The sequence below is a fragment of the Pezoporus flaviventris genome, unplaced genomic scaffold (assembly GCF_033815535.1).
Source record: "Pezoporus flaviventris isolate CSIRO_AGI_PZ_B2104156 unplaced genomic scaffold, CSIRO_AGI_Pfla_v1 ptg000193l, whole genome shotgun sequence".
In the NCBI taxonomy this organism is placed as follows: Eukaryota; Metazoa; Chordata; class Aves; order Psittaciformes; family Psittacidae; genus Pezoporus; species Pezoporus flaviventris.
In genome coordinates this window covers 1,343,254-1,360,429 of record NW_026892741.1, presented here as the reverse complement: position 1 = coordinate 1,360,429, position 17,176 = coordinate 1,343,254, and the positions used below count along the sequence as shown (strand labels likewise).

The 17,176-nt window shown below is 44.9% G+C and overlaps 1 long non-coding RNA gene across 1 annotated transcript in view; it reads right to left on the bottom strand.

Annotated features, from left to right (window-relative positions):
* Positions 1–9,218: 9,218 nt before the first annotated feature.
* Positions 9,219–17,176, bottom strand: part of LOC133262200 (uncharacterized) — a 205,365-nt gene continuing 197,407 nt past the window's right edge. Inside the window, exon 3 of the long non-coding RNA XR_009741243.1 lies at positions 9,219–9,272. This is a non-coding gene — a long non-coding RNA (uncharacterized LOC133262200). The remainder of the gene's footprint in view (positions 9,273–17,176) is intronic.

Here is a 17,176-nt window from a genome sequence, read left to right as displayed (position 1 = left end):
ATGGCATTCCTTCCCTCCAGTGTATCAACTGAACCACACAGCTTGGTGTCCTCAATAACTTGCTGAGGGCGTGCCCAATCCCACTGTCCATGTCACTGACAAAGATGTTGAACAAGACTGGTACCAACATTGATCCCTGAGGGACTCCACTCATTGCAGGTCTCCAAATGGACATTAAGCACTTGACCACAACTCTTTGCAGCCATCCAGCCAGTTCTTTATCCACCGAGTGGTCCATCTATCAAATTGATGTCTCTCCAATTTAGAGACAAGGATGTCGTGTGGGACAGGGTCGAATAATTTGCGCAAGTCCAGGTAGATGATGTCAACGGCTCTGCCCCTGTCAGTCAGTTCTGTAGCCCCATCGTAGAAGGCCACCAAATTGGTCAGGCATGATTTCCCCCTAGTGAAGCCATGCTGGCTGTCACCAACCACCTTGTTGTTTTTCATATGCCTTATCATGCTTTCCAGGAGCATCTGCTCCAAGATTTTGGCTGGCACAGAGGTGAGACTGACTGGTCTATAGTTCCCTGGGTCATCCATTTTCCCCTTCTTGAAAACAGAGGTTATATTTCACTGTTTCCAGTCACTGGTAACTTCATCTGCCTACTCTAAGTTTTCAAATATGATGGACAGTGACTTAGCAACTTCATTCACCAGCTCCTTCAGGACCCTCGGATGGATTTCGCCAGGTCCTATGGGCTTGTGTACGTTCAGGTTCTCAAAGATGATCTCGAACCACATCCTCTCCTACAGTGGGACTAAGGTCTTCATTTTCACAGTCCCTGCTTCTGCCTTCCAGGACTTGGGTGGTGTGGTCAAGGCTTTTCCAGTGAAGACTGAGTCAAACGAGTCATTAAGAACCTCAGCTTTCTCCAAATCCAGGGTAGCCACTTCTCCTGATAGCTTCCAGAGAGGGCCCACATTGTCCCTAGTCTGTCTTGTATTTGCTATGTGCCTATAGAAGCCCTGTTATCTTTCACATTCCTTGATAGATGCAATTCTAACTGGGCCTTAGCTTTCCTAACTTGGTCCCTATCTTCCCAGACAACATCCCTGTATTCTTCCCAGGCCACCTGTCCTTTCTTCCACCTTTCATAAGATTCTTTTTTCCCTTGAAGTTTCCTCAGCAGCTCCTTATCCATCCATGGAGGTCTCCTGGCCCTCCTGCTGCACTTCCTTCTAGTCGGGACACAGCACTCCTGAGCTTGTAGCAGGTGATCCTTGAATATCAACCAAGAGTCTTGGGCCACCCAGTCCTCTAGGGCTATATCCCATGGAACCTTACTAAGCAGATTCCTGAAGAGGCCAGAATCTGTCCTCTTAAGGTCCAGGGCAGTGAGCTTGCTGCACGCTCTTCTCACTGTCCTAAAGATCTCAAACTCAACTGTCTCATTATCATTACAGCCAAGACTGCCCTGAAGCATCACATTTCCCACCAGCCCCTCTCTGTTGGTGAGCATGAGGTCAAGCATGGCACCTCTCCTTGTTTTCTCCTCTATTACTTTCAGGAGGAAGCTGTCTTCCACACAATCGAAGAACCTCCTGGATTGCTTGTGCCAGGCCGTACTGTCCCTCCAACAGATATCCGGGTGGTTGAAGTCCCTCATGAGGAGAAGGGCCTGTAATCATGAACCTGCTCCTATTTGTCTATAGAGCGCTTCCCTAACAGACTCTTCCTGATTGGGTGGCCTGTAACAGATCCCCAGTGTAATGTCCCCCATCACTTTTCTCCCTTCCACCCTGACCCACAAACTCTCTGTTGACTGCTCACCTGTCCCCAGACAGAGTTCCATACTCTCTAGCCTATCACTGACATGAATAGCTACTCCCCCTTCCCGTCTGCCAGGCCTGTTTTTTCTAAAGAGCCTACAACCTTCCAATCCAACACACCAGTCACAAGGGACCATACCACCATGTTTCTGTGATACCAATTATATCATATCCCTGTAGATGCGAACACATCTGTAATTCCTCTTGTTTATTCCCCATACGACAGGCATTTGTACCTAGGCATCTGAGTAGAGCTCCAAATGAAGCCAGCGCATTGGCTGGAGTGCCTGAAAAATCTCTGCATCGCTCATAGCATTTATTAAAAGTGCTGGCAACTAAGTGTGTTGGGATGGAATGATGCACCCCTCCCCTGACACATCTAGTCTAAAGCTTTCTTGACCAGTCTGTCAAGCCTCCTACCAAAACCACTCTTCCCCATCATTTTCAGACCAGCTCCAGCAGCCTCCTGTAGACCTAGCCTGTCAAATTGAGCTCCATGTTATAAATAACCAGATCCCTGACTATGGCACCACTGTTCTAACCATTTATTAACCTGCCAAATCCCCCTAGCCTTTTTAAGGTCCTCCCCTTTATCCTGGACAACTGATGAAAAAACTATCTAAGTTCCAGAGCCCCTAACTACCTCTCCCAGGCCTCTGTAATTCTTAATGTTCTCCAAGCTACTCCTAACTATATCACTAGCACCCACATGGGCCACTAGAAGTGGGTAATAGTCAGTGGGACTTACTAGACCCGGCAGCCTCTCTGCAGCGTCCCTGATCCGAGCCCCTGGTAGGCAACACACCTTTCTTGAGACTGGGTGTCCTGGGATCAGCAGTAGCAGTCATTTTTCTCCTTAGTAGCTGGTGCAGTGCTAGGGTTTTGAATTTCAGCCTGGGAACAGCGCTGATAACACTGATATTTTTAGTTGTTGCTAAGTAATGCTGACTCTGATGAAGGACTTTCTCAGTCTCATGTTCTGCCAAGAAGGAGGGGAAGTCGGGAGCAATCAGAGACAGGACACCTGACCCAAACTAGCCAAAGAGGTATTCCATACCACAGCACGTCATGCCCAGTATATAAACTGGGGGCAGTTACCTAGAAGGGTTGGATCACTGCTTTGGACGGGCTGGGTGTTGTTCGGTGGGTGGTGAGTGGTTGCATTCTCTTCCCTTGTTATTTCCCTTATCATTATTATTATTGGTGGTAGCAGTAGTGGTTTTGTGTTATACCTTAGTTACTGGACTGTTCTTATCTCAACCCATGGGAGTTTTGCATTCTTTTCATTCTCCTCTCAATCCCTCCAGGAATGGGGGGAGAAAGGGGGGGAAATGAGTGAGTGGGTGCATGGTTCTGAGCTACCAGATGGGCTTAAACCACAACAATGGGCTTTTAGTATTGCTGCTTTGGAGACAGAGGAAATTAAGCAGCTGTCCACATTGCTGGTCTCTCAGAGGATACTTCTGTTGTGGGGTTGCTGAAGGTCGAAGAACTAGAGGTGCCAATCGCAACCACATCAGTGCACCGGTGCCAATAATGCTCCAAGACTCCCTGATTCCTATCTATAAGCTGATCCGTAGACTCGAAAGCCAAGGAGTGATCATCAGTACCCGCTCACCCTTTAATAGTCCCAAATGGCCAGTGTGAAAATCTAACGGAGAGTGGAGACTAACAGTAGACTTGTGGCCTGAATGAAGTCACACCACCATTGAGCGCCATAAAACAGAGTAAGGTCAAGGAACCTGCACAGGAGATTCAGTTTTGGGGACTAAAATGGCAAGATGGACATAGCCGGATCCCACAGTTGTGATCAACAAGATAACAGCAATGTCTCTGCCAGCTAATAAGAAAGAAACACAAGCTTTCTTAGGTGTTATGGGGTTGTGGGGAATGCACATCCCAAATTACAATTTGCTTTCAAGCCCTCACTATCATGTGACCAGGAAGAAAAATGATTTTAAATGGGGCCCTGAGCAGCAACAAGCCTTCGAGCAAATTAAATGAGAGATAGTTCATGCAGTAGCCCTTGGACCTGTCCGGACCAGGCCAGATACAAAAAATGTACTCTACACCTCAACCAGGGAGAATGGTCCTACCTGGAGCCTCTGGCAGAAAGGTCCAAACCCCTTAGGTTTTGGAGGTGGGGCTGCAGGGGATCTGAGGCCAGCTCTACGCCAACTGAAAAAGTGATACTGCCAGCCTATGAAGGGTTTTGAGCTGCTTCAGAAGTGGTTGGCACTTAAGCACAGCGCCTCCTGGCACCCTGGTTGACCTTGCTGGGCTGGATGTTCAAAGGCAGGGTCTTCTCTAAACATCATGCAACAGATTCTTCATGGAGTAAGTGGGCTGCATTAATTACACAGCTGGTGCAAGGGGTTAACCAATGCAAGGGAGTTATGGTCAAGGGATGATTTATTAGGTGCTGAAGTTGCTTGCTAAGCAATGTAGACTGCTGATACGAGGAAGGAACCATAAATTAGTTCCTGCCCTCTGGACCCCTAAGCTGGCTGAAACCAGCTTTGCGGTTTAAACAAACAGGCAGCATGCGTGACAACTAGAGGCAAAAAGTTCAGGCCCGAGGTGAAAAGTTCAGGCTCGTTTACTTCATCTTGAGACCCTCGCCCACGACCACCAGAGGACACTGCTCAGGCGCAAAGGACCTTTTAGCTCATTATAAAATGAAGCAGGGATAGGACATGACTATGTATAGGTGTACTGTGTAGCCTAATACATATGTATTACTTTAGGGGATAAATGTAGAGGGAAAAAATACTGGGCTGTGCATGCCTTTGGAGGAGCTATCCCCCATGCACCTCAGCCCTGAATAAAAGCATGCCTACTTTACAACCTTAACAAGTTGTGGAGCTTATCACAACGAGCTCGAATAGGAAATCCCAGTCATCCAGGCATTCTATAAGTCATCATGGACTGGTGAGAGGTCAAAGATTTTGCAATGCCACCAGAGGAGGAGGAGATGCATGCTGAAGAGGCCCCACCATAAAATAAACTGTCAAAGTGAAAAGCAATATGCCTTGTTTACTGATGGGTCCTGCTGTATTGTGGGAAAGCTTTGGAAATGGTAGGAAGCGGTCTGGAGTCCCTGATGACAGGTTGCAGAAACCGCTGAAGAAGAGGGTGAATCGAGTCAGTTTGCTGAGGTGAAAGCCATCCAGCTGGCCTTGGACATTGCTGAATGAGAAATGTGACCGGTACTTTATCTCTATACAGACTCATGGATGGTGGCAAGTGCCATGTGGGGTGGTTGCAGCAAGGGAAGCAGAGCAACTGGCAACACAGAGATAAACCCATCTGGGCTGCTGCACTGTGGCAAGATATTGTCTGGGGGGAGAACCTGGTGGTGAAGGTATGTCATGTAGATGCTCATGTACCCAAGCGTTAGGTCAGTGAGGAACATCAGAACAACCAGCAGGGAATAAAGCTGCTAAGATTGAAGTGGCTCAGATGGACTTAGATTTGCAACATAAGGGTGAATTATTTTTGGCCATGTGGGCACATGACACGTGAGACAAGGCGGGCACAAAATCACAAAATGAAATATATAAATCTTTAGAATCACTTTTAAGTAATGTTAAGTTTGATGGCTTTGTAACAGTAGCAATGGAAAATTACTGAGGTGCATGATTCACAGAGAAAAAAATAGAGTACAGCTGGAGGACATACTGAGAATTCTTGTACAAGATAAACCGTTGTAGTTGACATAGTTTTAGGCCCTATGACCTTAGTTCAAAATGAGTGTAAGAAAAACAGGATAGAAAAACAGGAGGATGTAAGGATAAGTAGTATCTGGGAATGGCAGGTGTCCAGGATGGGCTGCAGTTAAACTAACTGATAAACAGAAGGACAGGATGATTGTTATGTCTGTGGGGTTAACAAACCAATTACGCTGATATAAACATCTACTGCAAGTGCTTCAAAGGCTGCCAGAAGTGATGAAGATGGTTGGAAGTGTTATACTTTAGTTACTGGACTGTTGTTCTTATATTAACCCGTGGGTGTTACATTCTTCCTGTTCTCCTCCCCATCCCTCTGGTAGCAGGGGGAGGAAGGAGGGTGAGATAAGGGGGGCACAAAATCACAGAATGGAACATGGAAACATTTAGAATTAGTTTTAAGTAATGTTAAGTTTGATGGCTTTGTAACAATAGCAATGGAAAATAACTGAGGTGCATGATACAAAGAGAAAAAAAATAGAGTACAGCTAGAGAACACACTGAGAATTCTCACAACATAAATTGTTATAGTTGACATAGTTGTAAGAAAAACAGTCTAGAAGAACAGGACGCAGGGATAAGGAGTATCTGGGAACCGCAGGTGTCCAGGATGGGCTGCAGTTAAACTAACTGATAAGTAGGAGGATAGGAGGATTATTATGTCTCTGGTGCTAACAAACCAATTAAACTGGTATGAGCATCTACTGCTTCAAAGGCTGCCAGAAGTGATGAAGATTGTTGGAAGAAGTAAACGACCCTCAGAGACCACCACCACAATTCTGTACTCATGCGGGGAACTTTCTTGAAAATGATGTAATCCATATGTAGCCTCATGAATATGTACGTATGCCCAGTGGCTATAAAAGGGAGGCTTGTGTGGCAATTGAGAGACACACGTTAGGAGGAGCTATCCCCCGTGTCTCCCAGTGCCGCAATAAAGAATACCTGCTTGTCAGCTTGAAAACTTTGTTGGCAAGTTTGTTCCTGGAGTTTTCTCTGAATCAATTTGGCGACCCAGATGGGACCCTCTCTGCTCGGCTGCAGGACCTGCTGAGGACAGGGCTCGCTAGGGCCCTCAGGAATTTTTCCTGGAGGGACCCCTTGACTAATTCGGATCACTGCGGGACCAGACAAGGACCATCTCATGAAAGGTATTCTTTTCTTTTATATAGTCTGTAAGGTGCAGGGGGCATCTTGCATAAAGACTAAATTGGTAATTGGGTTGGGTTGGTAAGCGTACTCATGGTTTGGAAGCCTTCCGTAAATCGAGGTAGGAAATCTCGTAGGTAAAGGAGTATACCCGGCTGCTAGCGTCCGTTTAGTATACACCCACAAGAAGCAGGGGGCTTCTTGTGGTTTGGGTCCTGCAAGACGCAGTGGGCGTCCTGTAGAAAAGGGTTTGGATTTTACTGGTATACACCCACAAGAAGCAGGGGGCTTCTTGTGGTTTTCGTCCTGAAAGACACAGGGGGTGTCTTGTGGAAATGGTTTTGGATCTTGGTATTTATTTTGTGGTTTGTTACATTAAGCATTTTGGTCTTGTGATTTTGTAATCAGTGACAGACTGCTATAACTAAGCAGGGGGCATCTTGTGGTTTGGGTCCTACAAGACGCATGGGGTGTCTTGTGGAAATGGTTTTGGGTCCAGTGTGCTATCAACAGCCCATAAGGGATTTGATTCAGTGATGCTGTCAGCGCGGGTCCCTGAATAGGTTAGTCGAATCACCCTCCGATACAGTGGGCTGTCCAGTATGTCCCACAGTGGGACGCTGACAGGCTGGTCGGGCACAAGGGTCTCGTCCTTCTTGGGACACTGACAGGCTGGTCAACTATAAAGGGTTCAAGGAAACCCCCCTATTAATGTTACAATATGGTCTGAGCCATAGGGGTTAGGATGTATTGCTTTTGATTCTACTGGTATTCGTCTTTTTGTGGCTTCTTACAGTAATGATTTTGGTCTTGTGATTTTGGTACTGGTGACAGGATGTTTTAACTGTGTTATTAACTGTTGTTTGGTTGAATTTTAGTCTGTCTTTGACTCAAGTGTTGTAACTGTGTGGAGTGTGTCTGTGGGATCCCGTTTGTGTGTGTGCATGTGTGAATGTGAGTTTGATAATGGAAAATCAGCAGAGTGGAGAGATCTTGAAAAAGAGTCCTTTGTGGGCATTTTGGCACACTGGAAAGAACTTTGTGGGTCTCCTGGGGGCTCGGTAAATAAGAAAACATTGGTAAAATATTGTAATGAATGGTGGCCTTTGTATACTTTAGAACATCAGGAAAAATGGCCTAAAAATGGAACTCTGAACTATAACACATTGTTACAATTAATGTTGTTTTGAGGTGGCAAGGAAAATGGGATGAAGTAATGTATGCAGATATGTTTTTCACTTTAAGAAATGACGTGGAGTGACAGACAATGCAAAACTAATATAACTCCTCCAGATTCCTTAATTTTGGCTTTAGAAAAGGACAGGGAAAAACTGAAAGTTAAGCTGGAGATGTTGTTCAGCCTGTGATATTGGGGAAAGATGTTTAAAGTTAAAAAACAGTAATCAGGAAGATGATAGGTTGAAAAATCATGCATCACAGGTACCTCTGAGAGGATCACCCTCTGCATCTGTCCTATCTGATACTGATGAGGAAGAGATTGCTGTCACTGGCAACAAGTGGCACATTCACATTCAGAGTTGAGAAAGGGTTTAAACCAGATATGCTGTTGCAGAGGCATGCATCTACAGCCCCTGCAGAGCAGGGTGAGCAGCTGTGAGAAAAAAAAAAAAGGGAAAACCAAGGGGGAAAGGGGGGAGCTGGGGCAGCTCCTGTGTTTGAGCAGAGTAGGAGGGATGACGGGCAGAGGTGGGAGAGTGGGCTCATCTGTGGAACTGGATCGGTGTGCGTGGTATGGGGAGTTTGGACCTTGGAAGTGAGACTGCCCTGGGAGGAGAGTGCCATGGGATGGCTCTGGTAACTGAATTGGAACTTGACTGACAGGGACCTGGGGAATCTACCCTAGCAGATCCACTGGTTAAATTAAAACTAGGGACTAGAGGAAATAAAGCAGAATTTTAGTGGATACAGGAGCAACTTATTTGGTGTCAAAACAGAGAGAAAAGAATTTGTTACAGATGTGGGAGTTACCGGCCACCAAGAAAAAGCAGAAAAAAAAAAAAAAAGGCATTCTGTCTGAAACCTTTAAAGCACAAATTGGGAAAACAAATAGGAATGCATAAATTTTTATGCATGCCAAATTCTCTAAAATCTTTATTAGGGCGAGAAGCAACACTTAAAGAAGTCAAAATGGAATTTAGAGTTAAAACCAGTCAATTAATTGCAGTTTTGAGTTTAATTCAACAGAAAAGCAAAAAGGAGGACCTCCCTGAAATAGAAGAAATCCTTAATCAGGTATATGTGGGAGTAGGGACATCTGAAGTTCCAGGCAAGGCAAAAAATACTTTGCCTGTTAAAGTGGAAATAAAAAGGGGGGCCTGCCCAATTAGAATAAAACAGTATCCCTTAAAAGCAGAAGATCAAAGGGAGTCAGAAAAATCATTGATAAATTTTAAAATATAGATTATTAATTGAATGTGAATTGGAATATAATACTTGTATCTGGACAGTAAAGAAATTTGATGGGAAAAGTTGCAGATTGGGTCACGATCTCAGGGTAATCAACAAAATTGCAGAGGATATTCTTCCAGTAGTAGCTAATTCGTATGACTAAATTGAATAATAATCAGAAATGGTTTGCCATCCTGGATTTAAAGGACTCTTTCTTTTGCTTACCATTGGCCAAAGAAAGACAAAATTATTTGCTTTTGAATGGGAAAATCCTGACACAGGAAGAAAAACTCAATTAATTTGGACAGTATTACCACAGGGGTTTAAAAACAGTCCAGCAATTTTTGGAAATCAGTTGGCAGGAGAATTAGAATCATGAAAGCCACCTGCTCGGACGGGGACTCTGTTACAATATGTGGATGACCTATTAATTGCTACAGAAACAAAGAATGTCTCCAGTGGACAGTGGAATTATGAAATTTTCTGGGACTGAATGGTTATGGGGTATCCAGACAAAAGGCCCAACTAATCCAAACCCGAGTTTCCTACCTAGGATATGAAATAACAGAAGGACAAAGAGAACTTGGAACTGCCAGAAAAGAAGCCATTTGCCAGACTCCATGACCGTCGCCTTGTATTGTATGGATTTGTCACTTGCAAAAGAGATGTTAGAACATGCGAATTTACAGCAGCTGCTAGAAAATCACAGTATCACAGTATCACAGTATGCTAGAGATTGGAAGGGACCTCGAAAGATCATCTAGTCCAATCCCCCTGCCGGAGCAGGAACACCTAGATAAGGTTACACAGGAATGTGTCCAGGCAGGTTTTGAATGTCTCCAGGGAAGGAGACTCCACAACCTCCCTGGGCAGCCTGTTCCAGTGTTCCGTCAACCTCACTGAGAAGTTTCTTCTCAAGTTTAAGTGGAACCTCTTGTGTTCCACTTTGTACCCATTACCCCTTGTCCTATCATTGTTTGCCACTGAGTAGAGCCTGGCTCCATCCTTGTGACACTCCCCCTTTATATATTTATAGACACCAATAAGGTCACCCCTCAGTCTCCTCTTCTCCAAACTATAGAGACCCAGCTCCCTCAGTCTTTCCTCATAAGGGAGATGCTCCACTCCCTTAATCATCTTAGTTGCCCTGCACTGGACTCTCTCCAGCAGCTCCCTGTCCTTCTTGAACTGAGGGGCCCAGAACTGGACACAATATTCCAGATGCGGTCTCACCAGGGCAGAGTAGAGGGGAAGGAGGACCTCTCTCGACCTACTAACCACCCCCCTTCGAATACACCCGAGGATGCCATTGGCCTTCTTGGCCACAAAGGCACAGTGTTGGCTCATGGTCATCCTGTCGTCCACTAGGACCCCCAGGTCCCTCTCCCCTACACTGCTCTCTAACAGGTCGTTTCCCAACCTATATTGGAACCTGGGGTTGTTCCTGCCCAGATGCAGGACTCTACACTTTCCCTTGTTATATTTCATCAAGTTATTCCCTGCCCAACACTCCAGCCTGTCCAGGTCTCGCTGGATGGCAGCACAGCCTTCTGGCGTGTCAGCCACTCCTCCCAGCTTAGTGTCATCAGCAAACTTGCTGATAGTACACTCAATTCCCTCATCTAAATCATTGATGAATATATTAAATAATACTGGTCCCAGTACTGACCCTTGAGGCACTCCACTAGTTACAGGCCTCCAACTAGACTCTGCCCCATAGACTACAACTCTCTGGCTTCTCTCCTTCAGCCAGTTCACAGTCCACCTCACTACCTGCTAAGGCAAAAGCTAGAAAGATTCTAATACAATGGTAGTGTTATAAAGCAGGTAATGGAACAAATTAAGAGGGTGGGAGAACTCCATTGGTAAGGAATTTCTTTGGCTAGTCCCTCGCTGCCATCAGCATCTTCAACATGCTGCTGCACCCTGCAATAGTTACTCTGCTAATGTAAATATGTATGTGCTTTGCCACAGTAGTGACTTCTTACTGGATGAAGCAGATGAAACTCTGCATTGACAACAGGGTGCAAGGACTGAGGTTGGCCAAATGACTGCTACCACAGTCAAGGACAAGACTGGGTTGGCCTCTGTGTTTGCCATCAAGAAGAGCCTTTAGCTCTGCTGTTGGCTGCAACCCAGCAGGTGTGGAGTGGTGGGGACACATGCCATGCCAGACCTTGATGTGAAGGATGGCCTCCCTTGTTACCAGAGAGCCATCCAGGAGCAAAAGGGCAGGCCCAGCATATTTAGATGTCGTGGTTTAAACCCAGTCAGCCACACAGTTTCTACTCCCCCCCCCTTTCTTTCCCACCCCACCAGCCCCACCACCCCCTGCTCCCGGAGGGATGGGGAGGAGAATCAAAAGAATGTAACTCCCACGGGTAGAGATAAGAACAGTCCAGCAACTAAGGTATAACACAAATCACTACTGCTACCATCAATAATAATAATGATAAGAGAAATAACAAGGGAAGAGAATACAATACCACCCGCCAAAATGAGCCTGACCGAGAAGAGCGTGCCCTGTTACATGGTCTGTAGGATTCACTGGTATGCCCCACGTTATAAAGGTTCAAATGACTTCAGATCAGACTAATCTTACTGAAATAATGCTGCCTGGAGTAGTGGATGGTTATGTTAATGATACAGGTCAAGCAGTGATACAGCAGACACACCAAATTGTAAAAACCTTGCTAGCAAAACAAAAAGGGGGAACGATAGGGGAGACCCCAAATGTACAAATCAATAAAGCATTGTTTGTCTTAAATTTTCTAACATTATCCAGTTCTGATTTACACAAAGGCATGAATGTCCCCCCAAATGATTAGGCATTCTTATGCACTAACCCATGTAGGCTCAGATCCGATACCAGGGAAAGAACCCTTTATGGTAATGGTAAAGTCTTTGGAAAATCATAACTGAGAAGGTCCTTTTAGGTTAATAACTCGGAGAAGAGGCTATGCTTGTGTCTCCACAGAACAAGGACCCCGATGGATCTCTGCACGATGTACCCATCCGTTTATACAAGCTACGGCTGCCAATGAAGATTGATGCCGATTCATCGTTGAACATCGTTGAACCCATGGGAACTGTACAAAGTTAACCAGTCTCTTTCTGGAGAAACAGACAACAGAGAGTGTATCCGTGCAGGAGCGTATCACAACTGGACTTTCCAGCTACTAGTAACAGACTGGGAACATTTAAGACCGGAAAGGGTACCACTGTGCTTTTAGATGTTGATTCTGTGAGGCATGCCTCACTGCAGAACAGAACAGCTGTTGATTTTTATTGTTAGCTCAGTACCATGGGTGTGAAGATTTTGATGGTATGTGCTGCATGAATTTATCAGATCATCCATAAAAGCATTCAGGACTTAATAACAAGGACAACACAATGCCGCAGAATATATATGGACTCAATCAGAGATCAATATGATCAGACAAAAAGCCCTTTATTACAAAGCCTTGACCCCTTAAATACTATTTCTTACATGCACTTACAGTGATTTGGCATATTATGATTGGATGCATGTCTTGAAGACCCTTTGCAACTAGCATATAATTGGTTAAGCACAGGTGTGGGAACTTGACCTCGAAAGCTTGCCAACAGTCCACAGTTCTCATTAACTCTGTGAAATCCAGCTTCTTCTTATCTTGCTTGTTTAGGCTTCCTCAGGCCTCTCATGGCCTTGCTGTATCTTTCAGGATTTTCAGAGTTTATGTACCAATTATCCATTCTCCTGTGAGAACACTGCCTCCATATCTCCCCCCTTTTTTTTTATATATGGTTTGGATGACTCTACTTGAGCAGGGGATTTGGCCTAGATCATATCTCCAACATATGCCAACTAGAGGCTGCTGGGCCTGCCCCTTTTTTCTGCTGTATGGCTCTCTGGTAACAGGCTGTATAGCTCTCTGATCCTTCACATCAAGGTCTGGCATGGCATGCGTCCCCACCGCTCCACCCCTGCTGGGTTGCAGCCAACAGCGGAGCTAAAGGTTCTTCTTGGTGGTAAACACAGAGGCCAACCCAGTCTTGCCCTTGACTGTGGTAGCAGGCATTTTGTCAGCCTCAGTCCTTGCACCTTGTTGTCAATGCACAGTTTCACCTGCTTCATCCAGCAACAAGTCGCTACTACAGCAAGGCACACACAAATTTACATTAGCAGAGTAACTATTACAGGGTGCAGCAGCATGTTGAAGATGCTGATGGCAGGGAGGGACTAGCCAAAGAAATTTCTTACCAGTGGAATTCTCCCACCCTCTTAATTTGTTCCATCACCTGCTTTATAACACTACCATTGTATTAAAATCTTTCTAGCTTTTCCTTAGCATTTTCTAGCAGCTACTGCAAATTTCCATACTTTAACATCTCTTTTACAAGTGACAAATCTATACAATACAAGGCGTAGTTTCTTATTAGCAACTAGCTAGTAAATACAGGTGGTTTTATACACAAAATCACAACCTCTAATAATAGCTACTTTACAAGCACACATATTTAGGATGTTACTTGTCATTTGCCCCCAAGTGATGTTTTGCAGTCATTCGTTTTTCTCTTCCTCTATCTCATTCTGCTTGGGGTATTCTCGGTCAGCTCCTGTAGCTGAAGCATCCGCTTTTTCCATTTGTCTTGTCGAGCTCATGGCAAGGCTTGACAAACTTTGCAGGCAGTCGCCATGGACCTTGGACCTGTAGTCAGGTGTACACAAATATACCCCCTCCCCCAGGTTATCAGTTCTTGAGAAGTAGACAAGTTAAACTGCATATTTGCAGCATCATTGCTCTTTTCCTTTTTTTTTTTTTTTTTTATCCCTGCAAAAGCTGGCCTGCTCAGCAGCAGCTACAGCCGCCTGCCGGCTTCAGCAGCAAGTATAAATACCTGCCGGCAGCTGCACTTTTACATTAACCCTTTCATGCCCAAAATGTTAAACAGCTACCGTTAAAAACTTTTACATGAACCCAACAATACACAAAACATCGATTGCCCTCAACACACACACACACGTGTGGGATCCCATAAGCACACTCCACACAAGTACAATATTTGAAATGCAAAAAGACAATTATTACTCCCACTACACAGTCCCACGTACAGAACGTGGCATAAGGACCCTGTGGAGACTAACAGCAAACCAGCTCCGAGAAGCATCATTGCAGTGCGAGGTGGCAGGCTCAACCTTAGCGGGCGTCCCCCCAGAGGCTCTGCCTCCCCCACAGCGCATGAGGCTTGGGCTTTTATACTGACCAAAATGCACACTCATTCCGACACAGGCGGCCAGCCTATGTTGGAAGAGGTGGCCAGCAATATCTACAAAGTTCTCCAAAGGTTGATAGAAACCTGGACATACTTATTTTTACCAACTTCTAGTTCATGAGTATCACAGAGAGACTGTATTAAATGAGTCACAGTATGCCAAATACCCCTGATAAGAACATATGAAAGACCTTCCCACCACCAAAAACGCACACAATACGCCTGTATCCTGTGTTTGTTGTGCTGTAGGCTCGGGGGGGGGGGGGGGGGGGGTAGGGGGTGGTGGATGGTGGTTTTGTTTGTGTTTTTTTTTGTTTAGTTTTTTTGTTTGTTTGGTTTTTTCTTCTTTAACGTAAAAAAGATTGCTCCCTTCACTTTAAGAAGGACTGAAAACATACATAAAACGAAGTCCTAAGCTGAAATTTCAATTAATTCAGTCACTGACAAGGGGGGTGTCCTGGGGCAGTTCTGACTCTTTCCAGGGTTTCACCCATTGAGCTGGCACCCACCGCAGACCGGAATCTGTAATTACACATATATAACCTCGACCAGTTAGTTTTACTTTCCCAGGACCTTTCCAAATGCCGGTTTCCAAATCCTTGTACTGGACCAGAATACCCGGAGTTTTAGTCATATAACCTGAACCTAATGCCTGACCATGTATTATAGCAGGGGGGTCATTAAAGTCTCCTGTCAATTGCACAAAATTCATAACATATACAGCTTTCTGTATCCTTGCTACCGGTGTACATCCTTCTTCCCCTGTTTTTTGTTTTTCCAACAACTGTTTCAAAGTTTGATGTGTTCGTTCAATAATAGCTTGTCCTGTAAGAGAATAGTGTCAATAGTAACATGGACATATTTCAATTTCCCGAAAGAGGGTACATGAGTCACATCCATTTGCCAAAGCTGGAGTCCTCGAGGGTTGACTCCAAGGCCTATACCTACTGCTTGGCCTTGACAATCGGGACAAGATTAGTGATTTTTGTCATGATGTGATCTAAGGCCTCATACTGAGCTTTTGATAGGACTCTTTTTTGTTCTGCCTTTGACTCACCCTTTAAAAGGGGCATGAGATCGGTCAGATCATCATTTGAGATTTGAGCTATTTTTGAATTTTCAGGGATGTTGACCGGAGGAGCATGCGTTTGCACCATGATCCCAATATTTCCAGTACAGTCAGCATCAATTACACTGGGTAATACAAAGATTCCTTTCCTTGATGGTGATGATCGTCCCAGTAGCAAAGCACATAACCCATGATCAAGAGACCCATTTAATTTAGATGGAATACAATGAACAGAAGTATCAGTTATGGTAAAATTTATTGCTGCTGCCACGTCTACTCCGGCACTCCCTGCGGTGGCGGAGGGGATGCAGTCCAGACACCCTGATTTTGTGTCGTCGTGCGGGGTGGCATCACACTCACATTCAACTTTCCCAACGGGGTTCTGTCTCTTTTAAATTTTGAACGACATTCGATTGTCTTGTGGCCAAATTTGTCACATTTAATACATTTGTCTGCAAAATCAGTAACACCACACTGAGGGGGGCGGGTTGCTGAACTGATTTTCATTACAGTACACTGCTTTTTAAAATCCCCCATCTGTCCACAGTTATAACATCTCATACCTTTAGTACCCCCATGATCACCCTGACCTTGTTGTAAAAGGGGTTTAACAGCAGCGGCGAAGGGAGTAGCCATGTATGCAGCCTTTTCCTCTGCTGTGCCCACTTTAGAACATGCATCCATCATTTCTTGAAGACCAGCTGATTTTGGCAAAACCTGCAAAATGTGCTTACAAGCTGGGTTAGCATTTTCCATAGCCAGAGACATAAGCATAGATTCTTTAGCATTAGATGCCAGATCAATATTCTTTTCGATAGCTTCTGTCAATCTGTCAATAAATTGCACATAGGCTGCTTTATTGATGTATATGAAGGATTAGGCTTTCCTGCTTCCGGCCCAGCTTTCAGAGCAGCTAAAGCCAATTGCTGTGCTTGCTGTAAAACTTCAGTTTTCAAACGAGCTTGTACTCCATTAGGGTGAAATTGTCCCTTTCCCAATAACATTTCAGATGAAACACTGTGCAAAGGGTGATGAGGATTACACTCTGAATTCTCATCTGCAGCCCTTGCAGCAAGCTCCTCAAACCCGCTTTTAAAATGTAGGAGCTGTGAAGGAGTTAATAAAATTGCAGCCACTATGAGACAATCATTTGGAGTTAGAACACTACTAGAAAAGAAAGCAGATAACATTTGCTGTGCATATGAGGAAGACAACCCATACTGAGTAATTGCTCCCTTAATTTCTTTCATAGCTTTCCAGTCCATAGGAGTCCAGACAGACTGTCCCTGAGAATTTATAATAACAGGGAATGCAGCAGGAACATCTATTGGTAAAATAGTACCATCTATAATTGAATCCTGAATGCAGCCGCGCCATCTCATGGCACTCGGATTAGCTTTATTAGATGTAGGAGTCGGTGGTAATGGCACATCACATGGACTGATCTTTTTTTCCGGTTTTTCTGGGGCTTGCTGCCTCTCCTCCCTCAATTTGTCCAGACGGTCCCACAAGTTCTGCAATTGTTTATCTAAGGATTTTGTCCATTGTCCCCAGTTCCACTCATTTTGCAGCTCCGGTGGGAGCGATGCAAGCGGTGGTGTATGTGGCAGAGGTGGGTATTTATTCGGAGTTACACTCTCCTCCTCAGGAGACTCCCACCCTGGCAAAAAATCTTGGAGATTAAGTTTAGGGGCAGTAGCAGCACAAAAAGGGTTAACATCAGTTTGTTTCGGTTGCTCAGTAGCCACTACTGGCTCCTGAGTATCAGCTGGAGCTACCGCTGGTAAAG